This window comes from Lathamus discolor, chromosome 3 (genome assembly GCF_037157495.1).
Source record: "Lathamus discolor isolate bLatDis1 chromosome 3, bLatDis1.hap1, whole genome shotgun sequence".
Lineage (NCBI taxonomy): Eukaryota > Metazoa > Chordata > Aves > Psittaciformes > Psittacidae > Lathamus > Lathamus discolor.
The window spans coordinates 8799023-8824566 of record NC_088886.1 but is presented as its reverse complement, the minus strand read 5'-3'; the positions used below and the strand labels follow the sequence as shown (position 1 = coordinate 8824566).

At 37.9% G+C, this 25544-nt stretch overlaps 1 protein-coding gene across 6 annotated transcripts in view; it reads right to left on the bottom strand.

Annotated features, from left to right (window-relative positions):
* Window positions 1-25544, bottom strand: part of BEND5 (BEN domain containing 5) — a 977708-nt gene that overhangs the window by 703147 nt on the left and 249017 nt on the right. The window contains exon 1 of one of the 6 annotated variants that reach the window (XM_065673384.1): window positions 17363-17419. The exons of the other annotated variants lie outside the window; for them this stretch is intronic. The gene's annotated coding sequence lies outside the window, so the exon portion shown is untranslated. Of the gene's footprint in view, window positions 1-17362; window positions 17420-25544 lie in introns of those variants that run through there. 6 annotated transcript variants of the gene reach the window in all.

Below are 25544 nucleotides of genomic sequence, written 5' to 3'. Positions count from 1 at the left end.
CTCCACAAGCAGTATTTGTTTGTCCATCTTCACTGGCAATTTCTTTTTTGAAAAGCACCCTGGAGGAACATATTAGCTAGGAAGCATCTGATACCGCAAGTGTCTGGGGCAGGGAGGAGAACAACTTCTGCAGTTACATTGAGGACATGGGGACACTTACTGACCTTTTTGAGTGTTAGCATCTCCACAAATCTCAGGGCATTAGAAAGGTTAAAAGGCTATATCCCTAGTCTTATAATGAAGAGAAAAAAAATAGACTTTCCTAAGCTGCAGAAATTGAGTGCATACACTAATGAGAACTATGTGCAGTTTCTTGGCCTTACAATATATATATTCCCCCAAAGTATATCTAGTGGCTGACATATGAATTTAAACACAGATTAATTTCTACCATCAAATATTATTATGTCTGAGCAATTTTGCTAAATACAAAACTAATTTCTTTTGGCATTTGTAAACAGGTTTGAGGTTCAGATTTAATACCCAGCAACAGTTCAAACACTTATGCAAGTCTCATAACTACCCTTTACCACAAAATACTTCCATGCTTCCACAAAATTCTTCAATTCATCCTTCTATGTCCAAGAACAGGACCTGACATCTCCTCCTTCCAACTTCAGATCTTTTGTTTTCAGTAAATTAAGTGGATCTGCTCTCCCTGCTCCAGAGACCAGCCAGTCAGTCCTTTTGGTTTGAGCTCTCTGGATACATTCCCATAGCGAGGCATCACTCATACAGTCTATACCTTGAGAACACCTTAATTATGCATAGACATAATAAAATTCTCTCACCTTATTCCTACTTTCCTTCACCAAGATTCATCTGTTCCTTCACCTTTATATACTTTGAGACTTCAGACACCATAATGAAGTGTTTAACAGATGCAGAGTTGGAAGGGCAGAGTAGACCCTTACCTAGAGGTTTGGGGGGTAGCGGGGGGTCGTGTTTGTTTTCTAACAGAGTTGCTTCAAGCTTTGGGTAAGCCTTCAGGATGGGTTTTCATAACTATTCAGGAAAATTTCTATGATATTTTAATTGTTTCTAGCACACCCACTCAATATTTTATTTGTACTTGCTTCAAATTTGGACTTGCCATTGTTTTTCATGGGCATGCATTCAAGCAAAGACATAACTGTCATACAAAACAACGTTTGTAAGAAAACACACAAGCCAAATACAGTGAAGGACATTCACTATTACTTAAGCCATGTTAAGCAGATACAATTTCAGTGGAAATGAAAGAAAACTCAAAGTGTAATTCCATATGATGATTCAGGTACTGAATCCTATTTTCCATCTCCCTACAATTCTTAACTACAGCAAAGGAGGATAAATCTTTTTATAGTTTTTGTTCCCATAAACATGTTACATTCACATTCTGCAGAATGCTTTACAATCCCAATAGCTCTACATATTGTAGAGGAAATAGCATGTATTTTGCTTTGTCTTTTCCAGCACCATTGCAGTATTTCAGAGGCTTATGTAGCTGGACCCCAGCAAGGTTATGGGTACTACAGCTTCTTACTGCAATCCCCAAATACTTCCTTTATATTTTAAATAAATATATAAAAGGAATAGAAAGTTAAAATCCCATTTTAAAAATCCTTCTCTCCAGAATATAACCCAGAGTGATAAAGAACAAGACATTTATTTTCATTTGCAGGGAACAGCCTCACACAACTTAATTTGCTTTGCCACTCGTGAATTGTTTCAGCACCTCAAGTGTAGGAAAATCAAAACCACTCTTGTACCCATCAGCATCTGACTTTCCTTATATATATATATATAGCTATAGATATAATATGTATTCCTTTTTTTCATCTTTTAAAAGGCACAAACAACCTGTCAGATACATTCAAGCATATGCAAAAATTCTAACTAGACAGACAAAAATAATCTTTGTTCTTTTCCCCATGTGCTCTGTGGGAGTTTTGTCTTGTTTGTGTGATTGATCAGTTTGTATTTTACTTCAGCAAAATCGCTTTTCAAACACAGACATGCAGTTTGAAGCAGGAGAAAAATATTTGAGCCAGACCTTTTGCTGGACAAAGCAGAGGCCATATAGAGAACAACTGCAATGTTGAACAAGACTGTAAAGTGCCCCTTCAAATAATATTAGAATCCTTCTGAGAAATAGTGTGTTGGGTTGCCTCCCCCATACCATAGTACCCAGGGTTACATACTGACAAATTTCCCAGAAAATAAAAATCACAAGATTTCTAATACCCATTCTATTTTCTCTGACAAATTAAGTCTTTTGCGGAATCAAATGGCAAACGAAACACCACAAAATTGGTGGAATAAGTTGAAGGCAGCAAGGAATGCATCAGACACCTTCAGAAAAGGTCACGTTTCTTTTGGTCATTCTTTGGTATGCTGTAAGAATAGAAGCGTACAGTACTTCCGTCTATTCCTTGTCAAGTTTTCTCTTTCCATACAACCTTACAAAAATACCCTCTATGAGTTCTAATATTGCTATCATAGTTACAGTTTTTCAGTCAGCAATGAAGGTGAAAGATAGTCATGCTTTCTTTCAACTGTATTAGTTGGAAGATAGTTCCTTGCTTTAACCATTTGCAATCTTTAAAATTACCTGTTAATCATTAAGACTGCTTCTGATAAGTTATCCATTAGCTTCCATCAGGGTTTGTTTGACACCAAGTTTCATAAGTTGCATTCATTGTACATGTCAAACTTCCATGTCAGTGGAAGTCAGTGGGAGACTGAGACATGCATAGAATGCAGAATTTATTATCCTTTAATTACTTTTAATCTATAGCAATTATTCAGGGTTCTTTACCAGAAACTTACTGTATAGACTATCCATTTCCTCAGAACTTCTGCAAAACAAACGATGATCTAAAACAATCACTTTTATTTGCTTCATTTTAGTTACTGTAACATTTGTTGAATTGGCTGAAACTCTTCCTAATCTTACAGTCCGAGGGTTAAGCCCCATAAAGGTGAAAGAGCCCACATCAAATTGCAAATATTTTTGTACAGATTTCCAAAGCTAAAATTGTGCTTCATCCTCGGGGTAACATTTTTTCCCTTGTGGGAATGCATGTATTGTGCTAATCATAGTTGTCACAGCATACTACTTCACTGCTGAATGATGGGGTAAAGGATCTTTCATTCCTAAAATAGCTATGATTTTATAAGTGTGCTCATCAGCCAGTTTAGACAGTGTAATTTAACTGAAGTCGATCACTGGAAGAGTATTAAGAAACAAATTTGAAAAAGCAGTGTGTAGCAACAATGCAGTGAATGATCTCAGCATCTTCTGCCTTAAGAGTATTTGTTGCTTTTGCAATATCTAACTTGCTCATTTTTCTAGACAGGAATTTTTAGAATCCTCTACAAATACCTCACAGTGTCAATAGTAATCAACACAGCAGGAGTCACCATCATTAACATTCCGATCTTTTTTTTCTCCCTAAACAATATTGGCGTTTACCTAGAAGTTTAAAGGAGAATTCTGTCATTTCTGGAAAAAAAAAAGTAGGTTTCTTTTTCAGTACGTTTTCCAGATACCCAGCCCTTACTCTGTGACACTCTGGGTGACCTTAGGCATTTCAAATGACCTCTGTAAACCTCAGTCAGCTCAGCTAAAACACAGAGCCCCTTTGAAAAGCAGATGTTGCATCAGGGCTGATTTTTCCTGGCTAAATGCATTTAAAATTAAAAGAAAGCTATGACTGTTCAATGACCTTTCTGTACACTTAATGTCAAGGGCCTTTCTTTTGGAGACTAAGCATCTATCTGGAACTGCTAATGCAATTTAAAAAAGGAAAAAAAAAATAATCAAATTGTACCAGCTCACATACAAATACAGCAATAGGGATTACATTTTCACTAATACCATAGGCTTTGGCCATGTTGCACCTTTTCTCTTGGCCTATTTCAACATAATTCATTTATAATACTGCAATGTCTTTTTCTATATATTATATATACGCAGCTTTTCATTTTAAACTCCAGATTTATGCTGGGTCTTTCATGCTGAGGCATCTCAAAATACGTCCAAATTTAAGCCCATACAGAGAGAGTACAAACTGGAGCAAAATTTGTAACAACATGATCAATACAGTCAAAAACAGATTGTCAGAAAGTTAAGAAACAATGTTGGGTATGTGCAGAAAGAAATATAGTTTTACATAACAAGGATATAATCCCATAATATCCCTAGGCCCGGCCATCTGAGCATGGATGTTTGCACTTGTCAGGTACCGATTCCACATGCTGCGCTGAGCAGCTGTGAACCACGAGCCAAGTGAGCAGGGTTTGGCAGCTGGAGTGACTGACAGCCCCAGGCCTGGTTAGGACTCCGGCAGCAGCCCCTGAGGTGGGCAGGAGTAGGCATTCACCAGCTTCTCCCATCAGTGACTCAGCATATACACACATACATATTTCACTGTGGTTCCAGTGTAATCTCTTCCAGACTTTAAATCCTTTATATCACTGCCTGCTCTTCTCATGGAAGAAAAAACACCCATGCTTTTGCCTCTTAAGACAGTACAGTGTTCACCAATTACCCTTTTTTAACAAGTCCAGCAAACCAGGATTCTTTAAATTCATCTAGTACATGAAATCAGTTACCAAACGGCTATTTTCTAACAAGATCCACACATCTCCATTTATACGAAACTGCTTTTAGTGGAATTCCACAGGAAGTACAGTCTTAAGCCATGTCTTATTATTATTTTCTCTGTTACTCAAGTGCAGTTACTTGTAATGCAAGAACACAGCATTCTTTGCACAGTAAAATCATTTGAAGTTTTGATGTTGGGTTTTTTCTCTCCTCACCGGTACTCTGATAAGTATGAGGAAACACAGAAAGAAAGAGAAAACTCAAGTTTACAAATTCCCACATCCAAAACCAAAACCTGAGGTTGTACTGCTCCTAAACCCTTACAAAAGTCCTGTACACTGTAAACCTGCTGGTATGTCAGCTTTAGAGGGGAGAGCACTGCTAACTGCATAGCTGCAATTTATTGATGTACTGCATCCATAAAGGAGAGAAAGAAGTTTCAGTACTTGACTGACTTGATCCTCATCCCCATGCAACACAGTTCATCAGAAGCAACTGGTGGCAGCAGACTGCTGTGACAGAAAGCCTGTGCAGAAAGTCTATCTCTGCATATTCATGAGCTATTGTATAGGGAGAGAGGAAATCTGAACAGACCAACAGTGCCTGGCATCTTCCCAGTTGGCCACTGCCCACTTCCTGAAGGAGGAGGAGAGCACATGCTCCAGCTTTGAAAAAGGCTTCCTTCTCCTCCAGCACTCCAGACCTCCCAGTTCATAGCCCAGGCACCTATCAAAGTCAATTAAAAGCAAAGCAACTGCAATACGTGTTATTGTCTCTTTTTACTAATATACATCCATATCCTCTCATTGCTACAAAGAGTTTTCTGACTGCTGGGCAATGTTTCAACACACAATTCCCTAGAGAGCCTGAGAAAAAAAAACTTGGGAAGGCTTAGGAGGCTGTATAATGGGGACAAAAATCTCACCACTCAAGCACATATTAAGAATCTAAAGCTTGTTTTTATTGCACAGTATTTTAAGACAGTTATTCTTACAGTATGATACTGGCTTATTAAAAAAAAAATGCTTGTGAGTGTAACAAAGGAGCATAGTAGAGCCTCAACCCTAGCTCCAAATTTCCTCATGAACAAAGAGAATGTCACTTCAAGTGTTTGATGTTTATAGTGGGTATTACCATAACTGAACAAAAATAGTAATTATTTATTAATAAAGAGGGATAATAAGTAGGAGTTTTAATGTTACAATGTTACTATTAAACAAACACAATCACTGTAGTTTTAATGCATACTCTTCATTATCTTCTGTTGGCTTGAATACTATGCATAAAAATGAAATTGCATTTTATTTATTGGAAAGGCCATGCAAGTACTGTTTGTGCTCTGCAGCCTTGCAAAGAGTAGCTGACTTTATCACTTGAAAACATTCCGAAGAATTTTGAATCATTCTCTGCAGACTATTAACTGAATTCCCTTAGATATTTTGGGAGTCTATTCTACATTCTGATAAGTTGATAACTGAAGGTAATCAAATAATCAATTGTCCATGCACTAAGACTAAAGCATCTTCATTTACAAAGACATCAAAGAACATATGAAAAGCCTTATTAAAGTTGAGGTAGCTAACCCTCTTTCCCCATCCTGCCCCATTATTTTCCCAGGGCTCAAAGTGAGGTCAGCTGGCTTCCCAGCGAGATCTCCTGGCCATTTTTGAAGCTGGGTACAACATCTTTCTCATCTTTCAGTCAAGAACCTTCCCCCATTCCCATGATCCCTCAAAGGTAGCAGACCACATCTTCTATAGGACATCAGACAGCTCTGAGCACCTTGGATGCTGCCCAGCTGCTCCTATGGCCCTGAATGGGTCAAGTTCCCTCAGGGTAATCCCTGTCTCAATCTTTATCCACTGCTGGCAGCTCTCCTTAAGCCCTTGTCCCTATACAGGCCCTAGGAGCCTAGGACACTGAGCCAAAGAATGCAACAAAGAATTTTGTGCTAACAAAATTATCAGCTGTAGAACCAAATCCAGGCCTGCATTGGGAGTGCTCTTATACCAACCATACAAATACTACAACGTAAGAGGGGGCATTGAGTTTAACATACTTGTCATGCACAGAACATATTTCTTATGCTGTCTGTGCCTTACAACCATATTTCCTCACACCAGAGGGATCAATCAATTTCATAAGCAATGTCTTCCAGGATGTTTTTGAGATTAAATGGTGGGATAGCATTCACAATACCTTAATCCACACATGCTCCTACACATTCCACCACAACAGTTTTGACATGCAGGTCATAAGGTTGATTTGAATATAACGAAAGGAGTTCATAAGGTTAATTTGATAACATCCAAACCTGTAATCTGCAATCAGCTGATGTAAGGACCTCCTGTTGCACAGGTGGCACAAAAAATACCCATGCTACCCATAACAGCTGGGGAACAAAAATCAACAATATTGTTGTAGTAAATTTGCAATGTGTACACAAACCTTTTGAAACAAGGCACATAAACACCGCCTGTGAAAAACAAAAGCAGTCAAAAATGAAAATACAACAGTCTGCTCCGATCTACATTATTTAATGTCTCGTATGCAATCATGCCTATGATTTTGCATTAATCTTCTTTCCCATGACAGGTTTATAATCTGTGACTGCAGAATTCTGAGACATGAATACTGATCTGAGGCACCACGATCATCAGATGCTTTGGATTTAGAATCATATATTCACGGTACTGTAGTTTTCTCATAATTGCGGTCTGTCAAAACCAAGGTAGCTATGCATTTCTGCAGTGCAAACTGTGCTACTAGTGAGTAACAGCCTCTATCTCCTACTAGGACTGCAGAGTAAATCTAGACAGCCGACTACCCTATACAACTTTTACAACACAGAAGCCTACACTCTTCTTTCAGACAGACACACAAAAATAATTGAAAGGATCTAATTAGGACAGTGTTAACAGAACATATAAGCACAGCAGTACTGAATGAATCTACTATACTCCTCTATATCTAGAAGAAAATGCGGCCATCGTGGATTTCAAACACTGACTGGTCTCTCACTTTTCCCAGCCTAGAAGAGTCGCTTACCCCTCTGCAGTAGCAGAGTTTAATGTTTCCTCTCCTATTACCAACCTCAAATCTTTCTTCAACAGTTTCTGCATTTCCTACCAAGAAATCCCATACTCAAGCTGTTCCCAGAACAGCTCTGCAATGTTCTCTCTTTCTCCCCAGAACCCTACTATATTCGCTTGTTGTTAATTTCTCCTGTAGATTCCCTGTAACACATTGTTTGTGTACCGTTCATTATGTTCTACTGGGCTGCTTGCCCCAGTTTCTGTGTCTAATTCTGATGTTGCCATGGTACCATAGTAAGTACCAGAAGTAAAGACTCTACAACAGTAGATCACCTTTTACTGCACCACCTTTTACTAAGAAAGGAAAAGTTCATCTCAATAGTGAGTATTGCTCCTACTAAGCTTATTTAAATGCTTATTTTATGCTTGTAAAACTAACTTCTAAACAGGAATTTTGCACACCAAGAACTACAGACTTTTCTTTTTTGCTTCTTTGTTACCAAAGTATTACCTAAAATACCACTAAATTATTTTCCCATTCACACTTTCAACTTGTTTCTTATTTAGAATCTTCCATTGACTGAAATACTTTAGCTAAGAATGATTTCACAAAGAATTCTACAATAACAGCCTCTTCTAGGTAACATTCCTTTTCAGATTTGAATGTCAGATAAGTAATAGCTGGTTACAGGAATACTGAATCCTAAATCACCACACACTTGCTTCTTGCTAGACCCTTCTCATGACTAGAACAAACTTATCACCTGTTTTGAGCTTAGATGGGACCAGATCATTAGAGGTTTAAGGATTTCTGCAAGAACTGGTATTTCAAAACTTCCATAAAACATTGCAAGGCTGTGCTGACCACTACCACCACACAATCTTTCTGCAAAGAAACGCCTTTCAATCTGAAAAAGGGAATAAACCATGTAACCAAATGATGTAGAATAAAGCAGAAAGTCCAATTCCCTGTATGACCCTAGTACTGAAAAGGTTATACAAGCAGATAATGAATTACTTTAGCCTTTTATGTCCTCCACAAAGAATCAACAGACTTTTGAACACAGAACACATGTGCATACATGCACAGAAGCACACCCAAACAAACCTTGCAGGGTGCAGCAACCATGCAAGGCAACTTGGCTCAAGGAAGGAGAGTTGAATTTCTTCAACAAGAAGAAACGGTCTGGGGACCATGTAACACTCTCCCATATACACAGAACTTGTTTTGCACAATTGTCTGTTGAAATACAAGCCTCACTACTACTAGGAATGAGTGGTAATTGTTCCAGCAGTGAAAGAGAGAAGTATCTCTCTCCATCTTACACAGCTGCAGTGAAACTGCTTCCAAGTCACTTTTCCACTAGCCAAGCAGTAACTACAAGTCTGCTAGTTTCATTACTAAAAGCAGCATGCTGGAAGCAAGAGAACAGATAAGCTTGGGAGGGTCTTTGAAATTATTCATAGACTTTCTACTGACAGTTTCAGTAGAACTTTCAACATTAAACAGCTTGCAAACTGAGATCATCAACAGCGCATCAGTTTGTATCAACTATAATCCTTCTGCAGGTTTCCAGTTTTATGCAGTGGGCATTAGTGTAACTCAGTGTTTAAAGAAAAGACTGTAGGGAGCTGGAAAACACAGATATTTCAAGCACAATTAAGGATTTAACTGTTACTTATAGTAATTTTGTTGTGCAATATATGTTGTTTAATTCTGTAAAGGAATCATTTGTATTATTTTCTGATTATAAAACTCAATTTTGTATCCATTGGAAAAAGAATGGCTGGATTTTAAGCTATTATTTCTTTAGCAATGGGACTTTTGATGAATGACAATGCAATTACCAGCACAAAATTTTTTATATGCTGAGTAATACTTAGAACTTCAATATTTTTCACATACAGAGCTGTGGGTTTTGTAGCTACATTTTTCCTGTGACTCAGGAGATCTTTCCAGGTTCAAGGAAAACTCCTTTAAACTTGGTGCTTGTTAAGAAAGGTGGTCATAAGAGACATTCTACCATGTCATTGTAAGGAAAGGTTTGTGAAATTAATGTTTCCATTACATGCAGAGCACAGTCATATTTCTGTAAATCTTCATGAACTTAAAGAACCTTATTAATCAGAAAAACATTTAACATTTCCCTTCTCTAATGATACGAGATATTCTAGGCCTAAATTTCCATCTCTGAGTGAAGTTACTATGTGGGCACGTAGCAATAATGCCGATTTATTTGACAGCTGGGAAGATGCCAAGATTTATCAAATTCAATCTCTTGTACAGAGTTTCGTCTACTAATGGCAAAAAGATAACCTAATTATTTAGCTAAGCCATGAAAAACAAAACAGTTAATTCCACTTCTAGATTCAAATCTCCAGGTTCGCTATTGTATTAATAGCTTGTATATTTGTTTGCTTCTCTGTCTTGTTATGGACAACACAGAACATGGCCTTTTCCTTCCTTCTTTTTTAAAAATACTCTAGAATATTACAAACACCACAAAAGCATTTGTATTGCAGCCCTTACTTGGGGAATTCTACACTCATTGAAAGGCTGGCTAAAACATCCATTGATTTCAGCAAGACACAGATTGAGCACTGTCGATATGAAATGGCAGATATACGCAGACATGGCTCACATGGCCATTTGGAGTTTTATCTGAAAAGTTAATTATCACAGTTAACTATCTCAAGACAAAAAGTACAGTTTTCACTGATCTTGCAGAGCACTTAAGCAATGCTTAGTGTATGACCTTAAGTAAATAAGTAATCTTCCTGAACTCCTTAATAGCATTTTACACAGTATATACATCCTGCTGCTGAACTAGGATAAAAACCTCCTATATTCACATCAGCATAAAGGTAAATAGCTGTAGAGAAATTATACATGGACACAGATTAAAGCTGTGGGAGTCTACCTCATTGTCCTTGTAGGATTCCTCCTTACACCCCATTCTGCAGCATTTCATCAAATCCTCTACACGGTGAAACATCTACCACTTCCCTCAGAAGACTATTAAGGCTAATACATCTTACTGCCAAGAATTTTTACTTACAATGAGAAAAAAATCCAGCATGGGATTTCTGAGATTGTCTCATTAAATCGATTTGTTACTATATTATTTCAAAGCCACAGGCATGACTGAGGAATTCATTAGTATCTCTGATGCTAGTTAATTACCTTCACAGACCTCATCTATAGGTACTGCAAGTTCTTTCATTTTCCACTTAGATGAAGGACATCGTAGCTGCTTTTTTACCCAGAGCTATGAAAAATACATTCTTCCTCTTGATTTTGGCTATCCATCATAAGAGATTGTTATGGGTCCTATAGAATAAATATGCAATTTCACAAAGGCAGGTGTTACATTTTGCATCATGCTTCTGTTAGAACTGGTGATTTGTTCAGGTATTTTCTTCCCTCTCCTAAAGCTTCTCCTACTATTTCATACCATTTTACTTTCTGCTCTTTCTCCCCTCCTAGGTTTTACTGGTTTTCATCACAGTTGCCGACAGAATTTCTTCATTTCATTATAGAGGACAGTAAGACTCCTCACCCATCTAATCTGTTGCAGTACAAGAGAACAAAACCACAAAACCCTGGTGAGAAACTGCCTTCTTCAGGCTTGAGCTTTGTCACTTACAGCCACAGGATCTGAGAACTGCCACTGACAACTGCAAAAGACTGTCTTGGTTTATTATCTTAGTCCAAGATACGTGGCAACTTTTAAGACTAGTATCAGTCTGTTTGGCCTGTAAGATTAACCCTAGAGTCTCCCTATATTTTCTGAAGACACAAGGAAAGAACCACGAAAGTATCTTCAGAAGCTGGCACAGCCAAAGAGAAGCTGCAACTGTAGTAACAACATTCCTTGGCAAGTATGCAACCAGAAAAGAGAATACAGTCTTCTAGCTGTTCAGTGAAAGAACATGAATTGTGAGTTTTCCACATGCTATCAAGATTTTCCAGAAGCAGCGCACCATCCAAAAGTATTGCCTAAAATAAAAGTATTTTTGCTTTCTTGGAGTGTTTGACTTGACCTACAATCCCATCTCTTTTCTGGCTTTAGATTGGCCTCAGCCAGTGGTTCTTCACATGAGTGATCTCACCCAGGCAGGGCATATTTGGGATAACGTTATTTCAAACAGAAGCAAGTGAGATATACAGCTAATGACTATCTATGCATTGCCAGCATTTAAGAGGAAAAGCCTATATCCAGCAAGGCACTTAGATTTTGCTCAACTTTGACTTCAGTAAACTACTCACATTTTCAAGATTAAGCAAGTGCTTCACCAGACTGAGACCACAATATCCTACAATATAATGAAGCAGAGGTAAGAAGCCTGTCTTACAGTGATGTAAATCTACAGTAACTCCAGCTAAATCCAAAGGTTTCTCCAGATTTACACTGACATGAAAACAAGAACTGACCTATTGTATTCACAATCCCCATAGCTACTATACCCAGGTTCTTTACCTTGCAAGTTCATTCTTTGCTTTCTCCATAGAAATACCTATATAATTATTCCACACATGAGTTATATTGGCTCAGAAATTCAACTAACATGGGATTCATCAGGCCTAAGAATTATGCAAAGACTGTTTTAATCAGCTTAATATTTAACAGAAAATATTCTGGTTCTAAAAGAGTACATCTACCACAAGTACAATAAAACTCTTTGTACACAAGCAAATTAACAATATTTTTTCTGTGCAACTGAAGGGCTGTGGACATTGCAAATTAAAACAAGTAATTCCACGAGAAACCCTGCATAATAATAGAAATACAGTTTTAAAGCAAACACATTAATGCCTTTTGTTGTGTGTATAACTTTTAATTAGATGAAAGAAGGAAAAGAGTAATCAACCAGAGCCATTAGACCAAGTACAAAAATGGGCCACAGCCATTCCTGTTGCCAGCTGCAGTTCCACTGTAATTACTGGAGCCACATCAATATACACAGGCCAAATATAACATCACCTAAATATATTACAATTATAAACAATCTTGCCTTAAAGTTGTTTCCTTTTCACTATTAATGTTCATGTGTAACATACATTGCTGATGCCTTTGGATGTAGATGAATTGGTTATGGGAAGCCTTTGCTATAGTATCAAGGGCTTCCTGCTTCCTTTAACCCTACTAACAGTAAGTGTTTGGGGGAACACACCTTCAATTAACATTATAAATAATTGCCAATTACATTTTTGTTCTAGGATGCAAAGTTGATTTGAAGCCAATTTCAATTCTGGAATTCCCCCCACACACACAGTTCAGAGATACAGCTGAAAGAATGGTCCTCACTGAAATGAATGGCAACCTCTTTATAAATTATTTTCCAGGTCATTTCACTGAGTGTTTCACAGGTATTTCATTTCATTCCTTGACAACTGACCCAAAACTTTGAGCTGGGTGACTTGGGAGGTAGGCATTGTCTTTGGTGTCCTTGGGTAAAAAAATAAAGTTTTTTTTCTACCCTGTAATTCTTCCCTATATGGCAGAAATTATTCCCTCCCAGCTCTCACCCTTTTTTCTTCACAATGGCATTACGGCCTTATTACTTATTGGGATCAAAAGCAAAAACATCCATATCCTTATAAATTAGAAAATGTTTAATAAGAATGGGCCTGAACAAATTTTTATTTTAATGAAAGGATTAAGGTGCAAGATAGCATTAATATTTAGGAAAAATTAAACAAAATTGCCTTTTATCTGCTGCAAACCATGTTAAATATTTAATAGGCCACATTGCAGGGGCACCATTTCAACAAAGCGTATGACAATCTTTGTGCTGGAAACCTTCATTTCAGTTGCTCAAACTAAGTTTTAAAACTTCTGAAAGATAAATCTAAAATTACGTGCAGGTTTTCTATGCAGTTAAGAGCGGAGACAAATTTCCAAACCTGCACAGAAGGTCTATGGCAGAAAACCACGCAAACGGTGGGTCTAAAGAGGCTGTCTCCTGTGGGCTCCACCAGCCCAACACATGGCTTATTTAGAAGGGAGCACAGAGTTTAATTGTTCTGGAGCTTATGGGAAGGCTTTCCATGGCCTTGTCTGGAGTGTCAAGGTGTATTTCTAGGCAGCTTTAAAACACAAAGAAAGTCATGCAAGTATTCTAAGGTGATAGCAGGGCGATTTGGGGGGGGTGGGGGTGGGGGGAGGGGGGTAGTAATCTAGCAGCAGATAACTTCTATAAATACTAAGAGGCAAATTCTACCTTTCAGATTAGAATAAATGAATATTATTCCTCTATAATGAGAAAAAGAGTGCCAAGTCCTACTAAGAGCAGTTATATGCTTCTGAAACAAAGGAAACAGCTTTCTACATCCTGGAGGCCTGGAAACTTCCAAGCTTTCTCTAGTAGTTTAAAATTATAAAGGCGGGGGGGGGGGGGGCAGTAATGTATCAAAATAAGTAAATATCCAAACCCAAGTTGGCCTGAGTACAGCTAGGCTATATATTGCATGAAATTTTAAGGTAATAATTTAACAGTATAATATAGTACATTTGGTAGATTTTTATTGCTTTCAGATCACTGAGCTGAGAAGCAAACAGAATGAAAATATTCTAAGCTTGTTCCAAAGCTGATCCTTAAAATGACCTTGAAGAAAAATCTATTATCCTTTGCCTTTATTTCTGTAAAATGTGATAAACACTACTTAGGCATTATATTTCCATCTTGGGACAGGACTCTGAGTAGAAAACAACAAACCAATATAACCACCTTTGTTGAATTCTTGAAATCAGCCCTCTCACCCTCCATACCCCACAAAAAACCAAGAAGAACTACCCTAAACCTTCAAAGCCTGTCAAGGTCTGATTTTTAAAGGCCTCATCCTACCTCAGCTGACTTTCATTTTATCCACCTAAGGCAATTGTATTCAGCTGTATACATGTCCTTGGCAGCTATTAACTATTTGACTGGGGAGCACTGTGAGAGGTTCAGCCTCTTTGTGCAATCCAAATGGGTTGCTTCACTTGAAAGGAACAATCATTTTCTTTCCTTCCTTTATTTCCTGTAGACATTATCTTTACTGAATAAAAATTGTTTCCTCTTTTGCAGTTAAAAGCTTCACAATTGGATTGTGCAACTGAACACAACTTCAAATTCTGAGTACTGCTGAATTTTCACATCTGTAATACAATGTATTTATTTTCAAGGCACTGTTTTCTGAAGTTCACATCTGCCATTCAAGGAAATATAAAACAGGAGGAGGAGTAGAAGTCAAGCAGTGTCAAAGATGCAGCAGTCATTATTAGCTTCCAGATTTTCTGATTCTGGCCTACATAGCCACATATATAAATGTCTCAACTTTTTGTGGCTTATCTATTTCACCATTTTACAGCTGAATTATTAAAAAAAGACTAATTGAATATCATTTCAAAAACACAGCTGCTAAGTTTGAAATTAAGACAGAAGGTACTGAGCACAGTGTTGCAGAAAATAGAGGTAAAGAAAATGAGTACTGTTCAATAACTAGAGGTTTCAGCCTTATTTACTAGTACAGTAAAAATACTATATTTCTATAAAACTGACCTAAAGTATACATTTAGATTTTTAAGCTTCACTTCAATAACTGTATTGTGTCACCAAGTGTCAGACCTGTCACATTTTACATTGTTTATAATCCACACCCCACACACACTTCTCAAAGCAGAAATGTTTGGACACCACCATAAGAAGTGAATACAGAAGTAAATTTTGAAAGTAGAATTCAAAATACCAAATATCTGTACTTGAATATTAAAAAAAGATATTCCAGTAAATAGATTTTATTGAGGCATCAGTGACCATTAACTTCTCATGCATGTGGCTCATGCTGCCAGCCAGAATGTATTAGTGATACTTGTAAATGGTGTCTGTGAATATATAGACCGCTTGTGCATCTGCTATAAAGCATCTCAGCTTCACTTACCAGAAGGTTTTCTAAACCTTCATCCATTTTGGAGGCTTCAAGAGAAATAGCTTTTATTAATCACATGCTAAATTAAAGCTATAGGCAGCCTTTATTTATGTTAGCACAAGATTTTGCCAGTGGATATATCTTTATTTCACTGCATTGCACTAATGAACAACAAAGAACTAATCCTTAAGAAGAACAAACCCTCTAACATGTTCAGTTTGAAACTAGGATTGTATACCAACTTTTGAAACTAAGAGTAAAAGCCTTCAGTTTCAATAGCAAATATTAAGGTTACAGCTGTGCCTACAACCTGTATTTGGAAGGCAGGAAGTTTACAAGCACAAAATCTCCTCTTCAAGAAAGGCAACCCAAAACTCAAACCAAAAACAAAGCAAAAGAGTAAACCTTTTGAGATGCATGCGTGCAGTTTCACTGCCACCACTCTCCTTCCCATGTACACACTGCTTTGAGTGGTTTGATAAGCACCAGCTTTCCTTACCTGCAGAATTTCAGGGGAAACCACACAGTGGCAGTACTGTGAACGCAAATGCTGTGCTCTATTACGCAGCAAGGTAACAAGCTTTTAAGAACTAAAATACAGTTTCCCATGCTTGGTTACAGTTAAGTTCACTGCTACATTATATAGCAAACATACAGGTTTCTATTGCTCTAACAGTGGGAGAAAAACATGCAGTCAACATGCAATTTATTCCCTTCTGTCATTTTAGTATCCAGAGGCTTCAGACACTGTTAGTCACACATTTCACTCCAGGCTTCTATTTTCCCTTCATTTTTATCCACTCTAATTTCCTCTATTCAGATAGATTTTTGAAGATCAGCCTTATTGTAAACTCGGAATTCTTTGCCACAATAAAAGGGAAGGAAAACAAACAGAAGGAGCATCCCCCATGCAAACGTATATGTGCGCACACACACCAGACATGTACAATTCATCTAAGCTACTGGTTTCTATACTTTCATAGTACACAGATACAAGTTGATGAGTATTAGAAGTGACAAATCTAGAATGCTCTGTTCATCTTAACTGTACCGTGAGACTCCTGTAAAAGAGGACAGCCACACAGATCACAGATGCTAACTTCTGGTGTACAGGTATCTCACATAAGGGTTGGGGGGGGGGAACACTTTAGAACAAGTCTGAGAGAACTCTCAGTAGATCCCACAGTTACAGAAAAGCACAACAAATAAGATGTGCTGCTTTAAGACAACTTGAATATTGACATGTACTCTACCCTTTGCACCTTGCTGCTTTACCAGCAGACCTGCACTTTGGTGACCCTTCAGACTGACACAAACATCTAGACCCATGCTTACTCATAGCGATAATGGCATGAGAGCAGTTACATCTGTTAAACACTTTCAAGAGAAAAGCTGTTTTCTTCTGTGCATCTGATGCCCGATAGCTTTTCTCCCCTTGTTTCCCTGCTCTGAGTAAGAGTCCTAGTTTGTAACTGCACAACAGTGGAAATTTCCTCCAGGTGATCATTCTCAGTGTACGATTAAAAGCCAAGATTGCATTTAATATACTGGTTTAAAGGTGTTTTTGAGACAGAAATTTAACTGTTAACATAATCACATACACTCACAGAGCAGGGCATAAAATGCAAGGCTTTCTCTTTTTTTCCAACTTGTACAGAAAACTATATTTATAACCACAATTCCCACCTAAATCAACTCCCCCTTCATTTGACCAAGTGCACAAACAGTATTTCTGCTTTCTTCTTCCTTTTAAAGGAAGTACCAGACTTTTGCCTGCAGGGGTTAAGACCCAGTGAATCTGAATATGTTTCCTCCCCTGCTTACCTTGATTTAGTTTGCTTTTAGCTACAGAAGCTGCTCCTGAAGGTAAACCCCTTTTAACTGCACCTGCAGCTGCACTTTTCCCCTTGCTGAGTCATTCCTCAAGTTCACATAGCCCAAAGAAGCTAAACATTTTCCAAGTGGGATTTGCACCACAACCCCTTCCGCCAGCACCCCCAGCAACAGTCACAGCCCCCCAGGAGAGCCCCAGGAATTATGTTTAATAAGAAAAACTACACACAAACACCCATATGCTGCATGACTCCCCTTCGTTGACTGAATGACATTTAAAAGGCGAATATAAGAGCATTAAACTATGCAACAGAGCAGCAGATGGGGGAAATTTTTTCCCTTATCAAAGCTAAATTATTGTATCACTGCTGGTCACAAAGCTGTGAGGTACTGGTGCTTTTTAACTACACTGAGAAAAATATTAGGAGAGGATTTTATTAAATATTAAAAGCATGGCAAATTATTTTAACTTGGATATCCCTCCATTTCTTTTATGACAAATCTATCCTTTTAAGTTAAAATCTCTTTTTATCTTGAGCTGCAATGGCCTTTCCTATAAATTTGCTGAAGGGTATCACACATTTCCAATAAGCTTTTTGAAATATTCTTCATAGCATGAATACACTGGTCTTTTACAGCACCTGAAAAAGGCTGAACAATGATGAAGTCTTCAAACAAAAACCTGACACAAACACTATTTTCTTCCTCAATCTCAAGAGCTGTTCCCAGTTTTGGAAGTTACTAATTTTGCTATCTGAAATCAATTCACTGCAAGCCCAGCTACCCAGTGCAATTCCCTAATAAATTTACAGCTAATTCTTAATCAAACCTAGTTCTTGAGCTAGTAATAGGACACTTTCTTTTCATTACTGTGCTTGTCTTGGCATAGTTCCTTGAGCCACACTGTGGGCAGAGGACACTAGAGCAAACAGCCACACCTGTAGGCACCTCCAAAAGAACAAGGCACATCAGCAAACCTGGGTTCTCTTGGCACCAGCCCTCACCATTCTCTCCAGGCTTGCAAACATTGAGAAGGGGTGGCTGTGCAAGAGCAGACAACTGGAAAAAAGAAGGAATTAAACTGGAAATTACAGAAGGCAGAGCCTGAGTGGCACAAGGGAGTGCAGGCCCTTGAGAAAAGGTGGTCCCTAGGGCAGCCCTACAAGCCAAGTCCTTCTCAGCCTAGTTCCACGCAGGGCCTCTTGCTTCAACCAAAGAAGCCCAACTGAAAGCAGTATTTTGTAGGTTTTCCTGCACACTATTTAACAATGGCCATGCCCACCCCAGTGTTAAAAGATACAATAAGTTAAACAGCTCTCATGCTGTAAAAAGCCCTTACCAGCCAGTATGAAGAACTCATGTCCTGCTCCACAGTCTGCTGTATGGAAAACACACGCACACACACCTTTCCTAATTACCTGCACACCTGTAGCAAATCAAACACAATGTCCTGACGATGGGCACCTGCACCTCAGGTGCACAGCTCACCTGCAGCCCATCTGCACAACTGTGCTACAGTAAGCACAGGACCTGGGGGCTCCATTATAGCTACTGGAGAGTTTCTCCAGCCTGGCCGCCTTGTGTCCTGAGACCCTAGGCAGATAAACGCCCTAAATACTACCAATAGATCTATAAAGTGGCAGAAAGGAAATGTGCAGAGAAACCCTGATGTCTGAGAGCAGTAATGAAGGTGCTGTATTGTGCAAACCATACTAATGTTCATGGTTTCCAAAGGGATGATATTCCAGCTGAGAATCAGTCCCCTTGCCCAGCATAGCCCTTCCGCAGCAGCATTCTTATTTTCCAGAGGCAGTGACCTGTCAGCAAAGCTGCCAGCTTTCCACTGAGAGCCTGGAGCCTCACCTTTCCATTTCCCAAAGCATCTGACAGCTGGTTATCCTTGTGCTGCCTGAGCAGTACTAGACAGAAAGATTGGAATTAGTATTTGCTGCCAAAAAATATTGGATACTTTCTAATCACACTAGGAGAGCTCTTGCTAGGTTTTCAATCTCAGAGATGCTTAATATAGTGAAGCAGGAAGACGAAGTTTCACTTTCAAGCTAGAATTCAATAATCCTACCTGAAGCAGTTGAAAAAAAACCACACTTTAGCCACTGCCTCAGCATTTATAGATGCAGGAATGATTTTGTCTCTGTTCTATTATCATTAAATTTTAATTCTCTCACATAGAAGTAAATTCATAACTCAACCTTTGTAATCACAGCATAAAAATTAGGTTTTTATATTTTGGGTTTATATGTAACTGCCTAATCCCATGAGGCAAAGTTCAAGATACAGCACCTATTATTTTAATGCTCTGTTCCTGCATTATCACCTGCCATACTTATTTACTGCTTATTTCCTCTACAATTCTCAATTTCCACAGTACAGCCAAATGTTTTTGTCTTCTATTTTATGTTCTATTAAAAGCGAAATTGAACTCATTGCTTTGGCTTTTACCATGGCACTTCAAATATAATGCAAGAGCCTGATAACCGTCTCACTTTTATCACAAGTTCAAAATGAATAGTTTCCCTTACCTTTTCTTCTGCACTAAATATTGTTTCTCCACAGAAGATTAATGAAAAAGTTGTCATTAATGATTCAAACAAACATTTAAAAATATTGGGATGGATATTTCAGCCCTAGCTTTGAGTTCTATTTCTGATATATTGCACATCCAAAGCTTTTATGACATATGTAAATTTAAACAGCATTATGTATTTTTAAAATCATATGTTGAGAGATCTTTAAAGTTGTAAGGCTAGGTGAAGGAAAGCCAAAATTTTACCTGACTGCTGCGTAGCGGTGCATTCTCAATTATATTATGTCATAGGTTATTACATCTTGTTAAATGCAACTTGTCTAGCACTCTTCAGACCATTAACACATTCTTAAGGAGATGTTGCATTTTCTGATTACAGTTTTTGGCTCTTATTTGTGTAGTCTTGTGTTAACAGTCTGATTTTCAAGTACATTTCTTGGTGACACTCAGCTTTGTCTGTGTAGGGCTCTTACTACTAAGTACTTACGGCTGATAAATGCCATTCTTAACAGAGGTGATTTTCATTCTGCTTCGCTCCATTAGTTCAAAGTACTAAATTGCAATGAAAAGCTGCAATGTCCTCTTGGTAGTTTGACTCTGCTTTGATTTCAGTGCTGCCCATATTTATCTAACTTACAGACTCATTTGGAGGAAAAAAGCCTCAATTTTATATACTTTTTTTAAGCCTGCCAAGGTTAGGGACCCAGTTCTGTGAACACTTTTCATGCAATCAGTTCCACCAAATGCCCATCACCTGAGGAAAGAGAATGACCTGTTTCAGGATGGGATGTAATGCACAACTCTGGTCATATTTTGCAGCCATTAAACTCAATACCATGGAGTGTAGTGGGAAAAACCTACAATTCAGTTGCTTTAAACTGCCACAAAACCTCCCAACCACAAATTTCACTGTGATTTGCGCTGGTGATGAGGGAATTATTTTCAGGCAACTGCACTTTTTAAAGATTTTGAATTTCTCATCAGCACCCCAGTAATTAAGTATTTATAGATGACAAAAATACACCTAGCAGGAACAGACCCATTTGTTTCCTTTGTGCTTCAAACCTTTCATGAATAAAGTAGTACCAAGGGTAACCTTTCCTGAATACAACCTTAGGGATCACAGAGTGCCCTCAATCAATGCAGGGAACTCATGTTGACAGAGTATATGGGAAACAGATTGAGGTATTAAAGCACATAGCCTCTGGTGTTTTAGATGTAAATACTATAACCATCAAATATTTAGACTCTTATGTAAGCAGTTTGTCATTTTTTAAACAGTTACTGCTTGGAATAAATCTTTAAGGAGGGAATTTTCAGAAGTGCTCAGTATTGGCCTAACTTTGCTCTTACTGAAATCAATCATAAAATTTTCACAACTTTGGAAAAGGACTTTGTCTGTTTATATGTTTCCACAGCACTAAGCACAATATGTCTTGATCCTGGCTGGGGCCTTTTGACTCTGTGGTAATCTAAATAAATTGATTTATAGGAGATCGGTCAGATAAATGATGAGGAAACACACACATACATGTTAAATAGCTGGAGTTTTTAAATGATGCATTATCAGTCCTTTGGAGCTTCATTATTTTTTCTTTGAACTCTAATTTACCTTTTTTTATTACTTTTATTTCCTTGGTTTTAATTTTTCCCAACATAATTCCATGCATCTTAAATTTCCAGCAAAGTCTCCAGTCAATAAAATTTAACTTTCTCTCCCATTTAGTTTGCACAATAAATACCTTAGTTTGGGGATCTGATTCATACTTTGTGTCAGCAGAATATAACTTCTCTATTTCTGCAAAAACTGTGCTGGTAAGAGTGATATGTAACCTACTTTATATTCCCAAGAATAACTACCTTTGCTGGACTGGGAAAGGGGAAGAGAGTGCATTTCTTGTATAGGTTTGAAGAATGGTTAGGTCTGTTTCTTTTCTTATTTCACAAGATTCACACAAACATTAATTTATCCAGGGATTGACTTCAGAGACAGTTATTTTACTTTCATATAGATGCCAACCTTAAAACTATTTAAAATCATCCTGTTTTCTTCCAAAGAGCTACAGTTAAGACCAAGACAAAACTACTCCTGTTTATCCCTCAGTGTGAGATTTTAAAAGGTCAATACTGCAATGTCTTTCTCCCTATTTTCTACAAATAAAATGCTATGAGTTATTGCAACAGACAATTCTCTACACATTTTCCTAGCAGCTGCTATTCTCATCCCCTTGCCCCTGCTCCAGCGACTTCCTCCCACCTCCCTCACTGCTCCTCCAGTTGGATCTATACAGCTGGTTTTGGATCTGCATGGTGAATCTGACCAGGACTAAATCCTCCTCCTCTTCCTTGAAAGTTGCCTTTTAACCTGGGCAGCTCACAGCCTGGTGATCCTGCACAGAGTGACACTAGGACAAGGGATGGAGCAGCTCTGAGGAGCCAGATCTGCAGCCAGCAAAGACTGCATCAAGATGTACCTGTGCCATGAGAAATCTTTCTGAACCTCCAAAAGCATTTTCAGCAGATCCCTCAGGAAAGCCAGAACAAGCACACATTACATTATAAAACTGGCAAAGGAACAAACTCCAGAGAATAGCCAAAGTTGTAAAATAGGCCAAAGAAGGAATCAGGTAATGATAACAGCTTGTTCATCTTCTTACCAAAATTCAGGTTACGTTATCACTGCTCCTATCCCACTATTTATTTTATAGCAAGCAATTCTAGTCTTTCAGATTAGCAAGCTATATATATATTTAGTGCTTTATTCTCAAACTGTTTCACCACAAATGACAGCTCATTTCACAAACAGCTTATCTTATGGCTAAAGATATATAAATACATACTAAAAATGCTGCTGAAAGTCTGAATGCATAATGCAGCCTGGTAGACATGATAGTGATTGTAACACTGCATTGTAGACACAAATGTTAAAGAAACTTGGCAAGAATCAACACATTTTAGCTACTCAAAATTCAGATTTTCTCAGTCTTGTCCCCTTCTGATGAATGGAACATATGGGAGTATTGTTCATAAAACTTACATTGCTTTTCTCAATGTCTACCAAAAATCCTTATTATGACAATATTTACCAAGATACATATAGATTCAAATTTGAATTAATTACCTAGAAGTTTTTCTGTACTCCCAGGTTTACTGGAAAAGAAAAATGCTTCAGAAGCAATGTGTTTTGAGTATTTAACAGTAGATATTATAGCAACAGAGGTAGTGGAGGGCTTGCTGGAAAAGGCAGCTATCCAGCTAAAAGCCATCAATGATGAGTGAGATAAAAGACAGGGAAGAAAGTAGCTGCTCTGCCAAGAAGCAGTTTGAAATCCGACATTATAAACAAAACACATGTAAACCTAGACATAAATCCTCTCTCATATGCTGAAGGCTCTGTAATATTTTAGCTAGCCTTATTACTTACAAAGAAACATTTCCTGAAACACAGCATCGCAACTGCAGAACAGCCTTTAACCTTCTGCTCATCCACTCAAAACCCATGTTATTTATTATCCTTTATCCCTTAATTATGGGGACTTCACCTACTGCTCTCCGCTCATTTGAAATGCAGAATAAAATACAATGGATGTCTGAAGACTTAACAGGTGTCAACCAGATATTTGCCAGCTAGCGCTACTATTCTACTGGGAGGAGTTGCTGTTCTATAAATACTAATTAGAGTTTTGCACATGATCTTGCTGAAATACCTAAGGTGATGAGTGGCCAGTTGTTACTTTTAAAAGATTAGCACAATTTGAAAAACTAATGTCCCCAATGAGGCAATGCTCACACTGAATAATCAAGACTTATAGCTGTTCTCTGCCCAAAGGGAATATTTGCTCACTTCATCATTTGGAAAATCTGCTGCCTCTCAAACAACTCACTCTTCTATTTCACTTTGAGAAACTTGCAAAACTTCCTGCAATCAATATAATAGTATGGTATATATGCTTAAATGGTCTTCCACTGCCATGCCCACATGGTAGGCTTTGCCAACACCTTTCAAAAACAGAGCTTTTAGTGTGAAATCGTGATTAAGAAACTGCAACAAAATTAGGTTGTGCTTAAATGAAGCAGCAAAGAAAAATAAGATTACAGTAGAAACTGCATCAGCACAGCAAAAGTTGGATTTCCGCAAATCAAACTCCCTTCCAATTCTTCACCTCCACAAAACAAAGCAAACAGATGCAGGCAAAACAGAACAGGTCTCTATGCTACTCACTAGGTTTTTATACTTGTAGTAATTATTGTGGGAAAAGCCCACCAGTTCTCTAAAATCTGGGTATAATACTTCTAAAAAACCAGCTAACTTTAAGCAAAAATGCAGCCCATACTTCGAAATATGGGTGCCATATATTTCGACCCCTTCGCTATGAAAAGCAGCTGATGTAACATGGTGTGACACAATGCTGCATTTCTGCATCTGAGCTGTGATTCATTGCAGTGAAATTTGACTGGTGCAACTGACACAACCCCACACTATTTAGTGTCAACATAGCTTGCCCACAAAAAAAACACAGAAAATGGGGAGAGGGATTTGGAACTTAACCTACTTAGTTCTTCTGACTCTATCCCTCTGGGAACGAATACTCAGTAAATCCATGACCATATACAGGGAAAATAGAGGATAAAATTTAAATCAGAATTTATTTTTCTGGGGATTTTGTTTTCAAAGCATTATATTTTCTTTACAATGAAACCTGTTTTTTCCTCATTCTTCAGCATACTGCTTCCTCTTTTTTAGAGCTCATTACTGGAAATATTTGGCCTTACTTCAAAAAGAAGAATATGTCAACACCAGAACATCTGTGTCCACATAGTGTGCTTTGATGACAGTGATATACTCCATTTACATCAGTAACACTGAGCTGAACCTTGATGCTGACTGCATTTAAAGATCTTACCCCACAGGCCAAGAGAATACAGGTCAAAAACGTTGATCTGTGTTTGACACACTCTCTACTTCAAGAGCACTTGGCAGTGATTTGTTCCAGAGTCAAGAATCAAACTCACAAAACATTGCAAAGCTCGGAGCCATGTTTGCATAACCACATTCAAAACAAACATTAAAATTCAGTCTCTGGAGGTCAATCTACTTTTGATACGCAGGATTTTGTGAGAAATATGGTCAAATTCTATCCTGGATACAGAGGGAACTTTCTCATTCAAATCTAAAAGGCCTAGCTTGGGTTTGAGTATCTATTCTTAAGAGTAATAATGTACCTACATCTCTTGTATGCAAAAAGGAAAATAGTTTATCACCCTAGACTCAAACCTGGTTATATAAAAAGGGGAGTGGAATAGCTATGTATGATATAGCATTGCTTCTATAAGCGTGGCTAGAGGAAATTGGGAGAATTTCAGTATGGATCACATGCCACCACAGGCAGGCACAATAATGATGAATTCCTCAAGTATTTGGTACAAAATAATTCAGAGATGAAGGACTGAGCACTGTAACAGAACATCTGGAGACCATGGCTTCTGGTAATCTTCCTTTTAACTTGATTTTAAAATCTTTTGTGTTTCTTCATCTTTTTTGTCATTAACACATCATTTTCTCATTTAATTCTATTACATCCACTCACCTGCTATGCTGACTTATGTCTTAATATAAGGTGGAGAGTT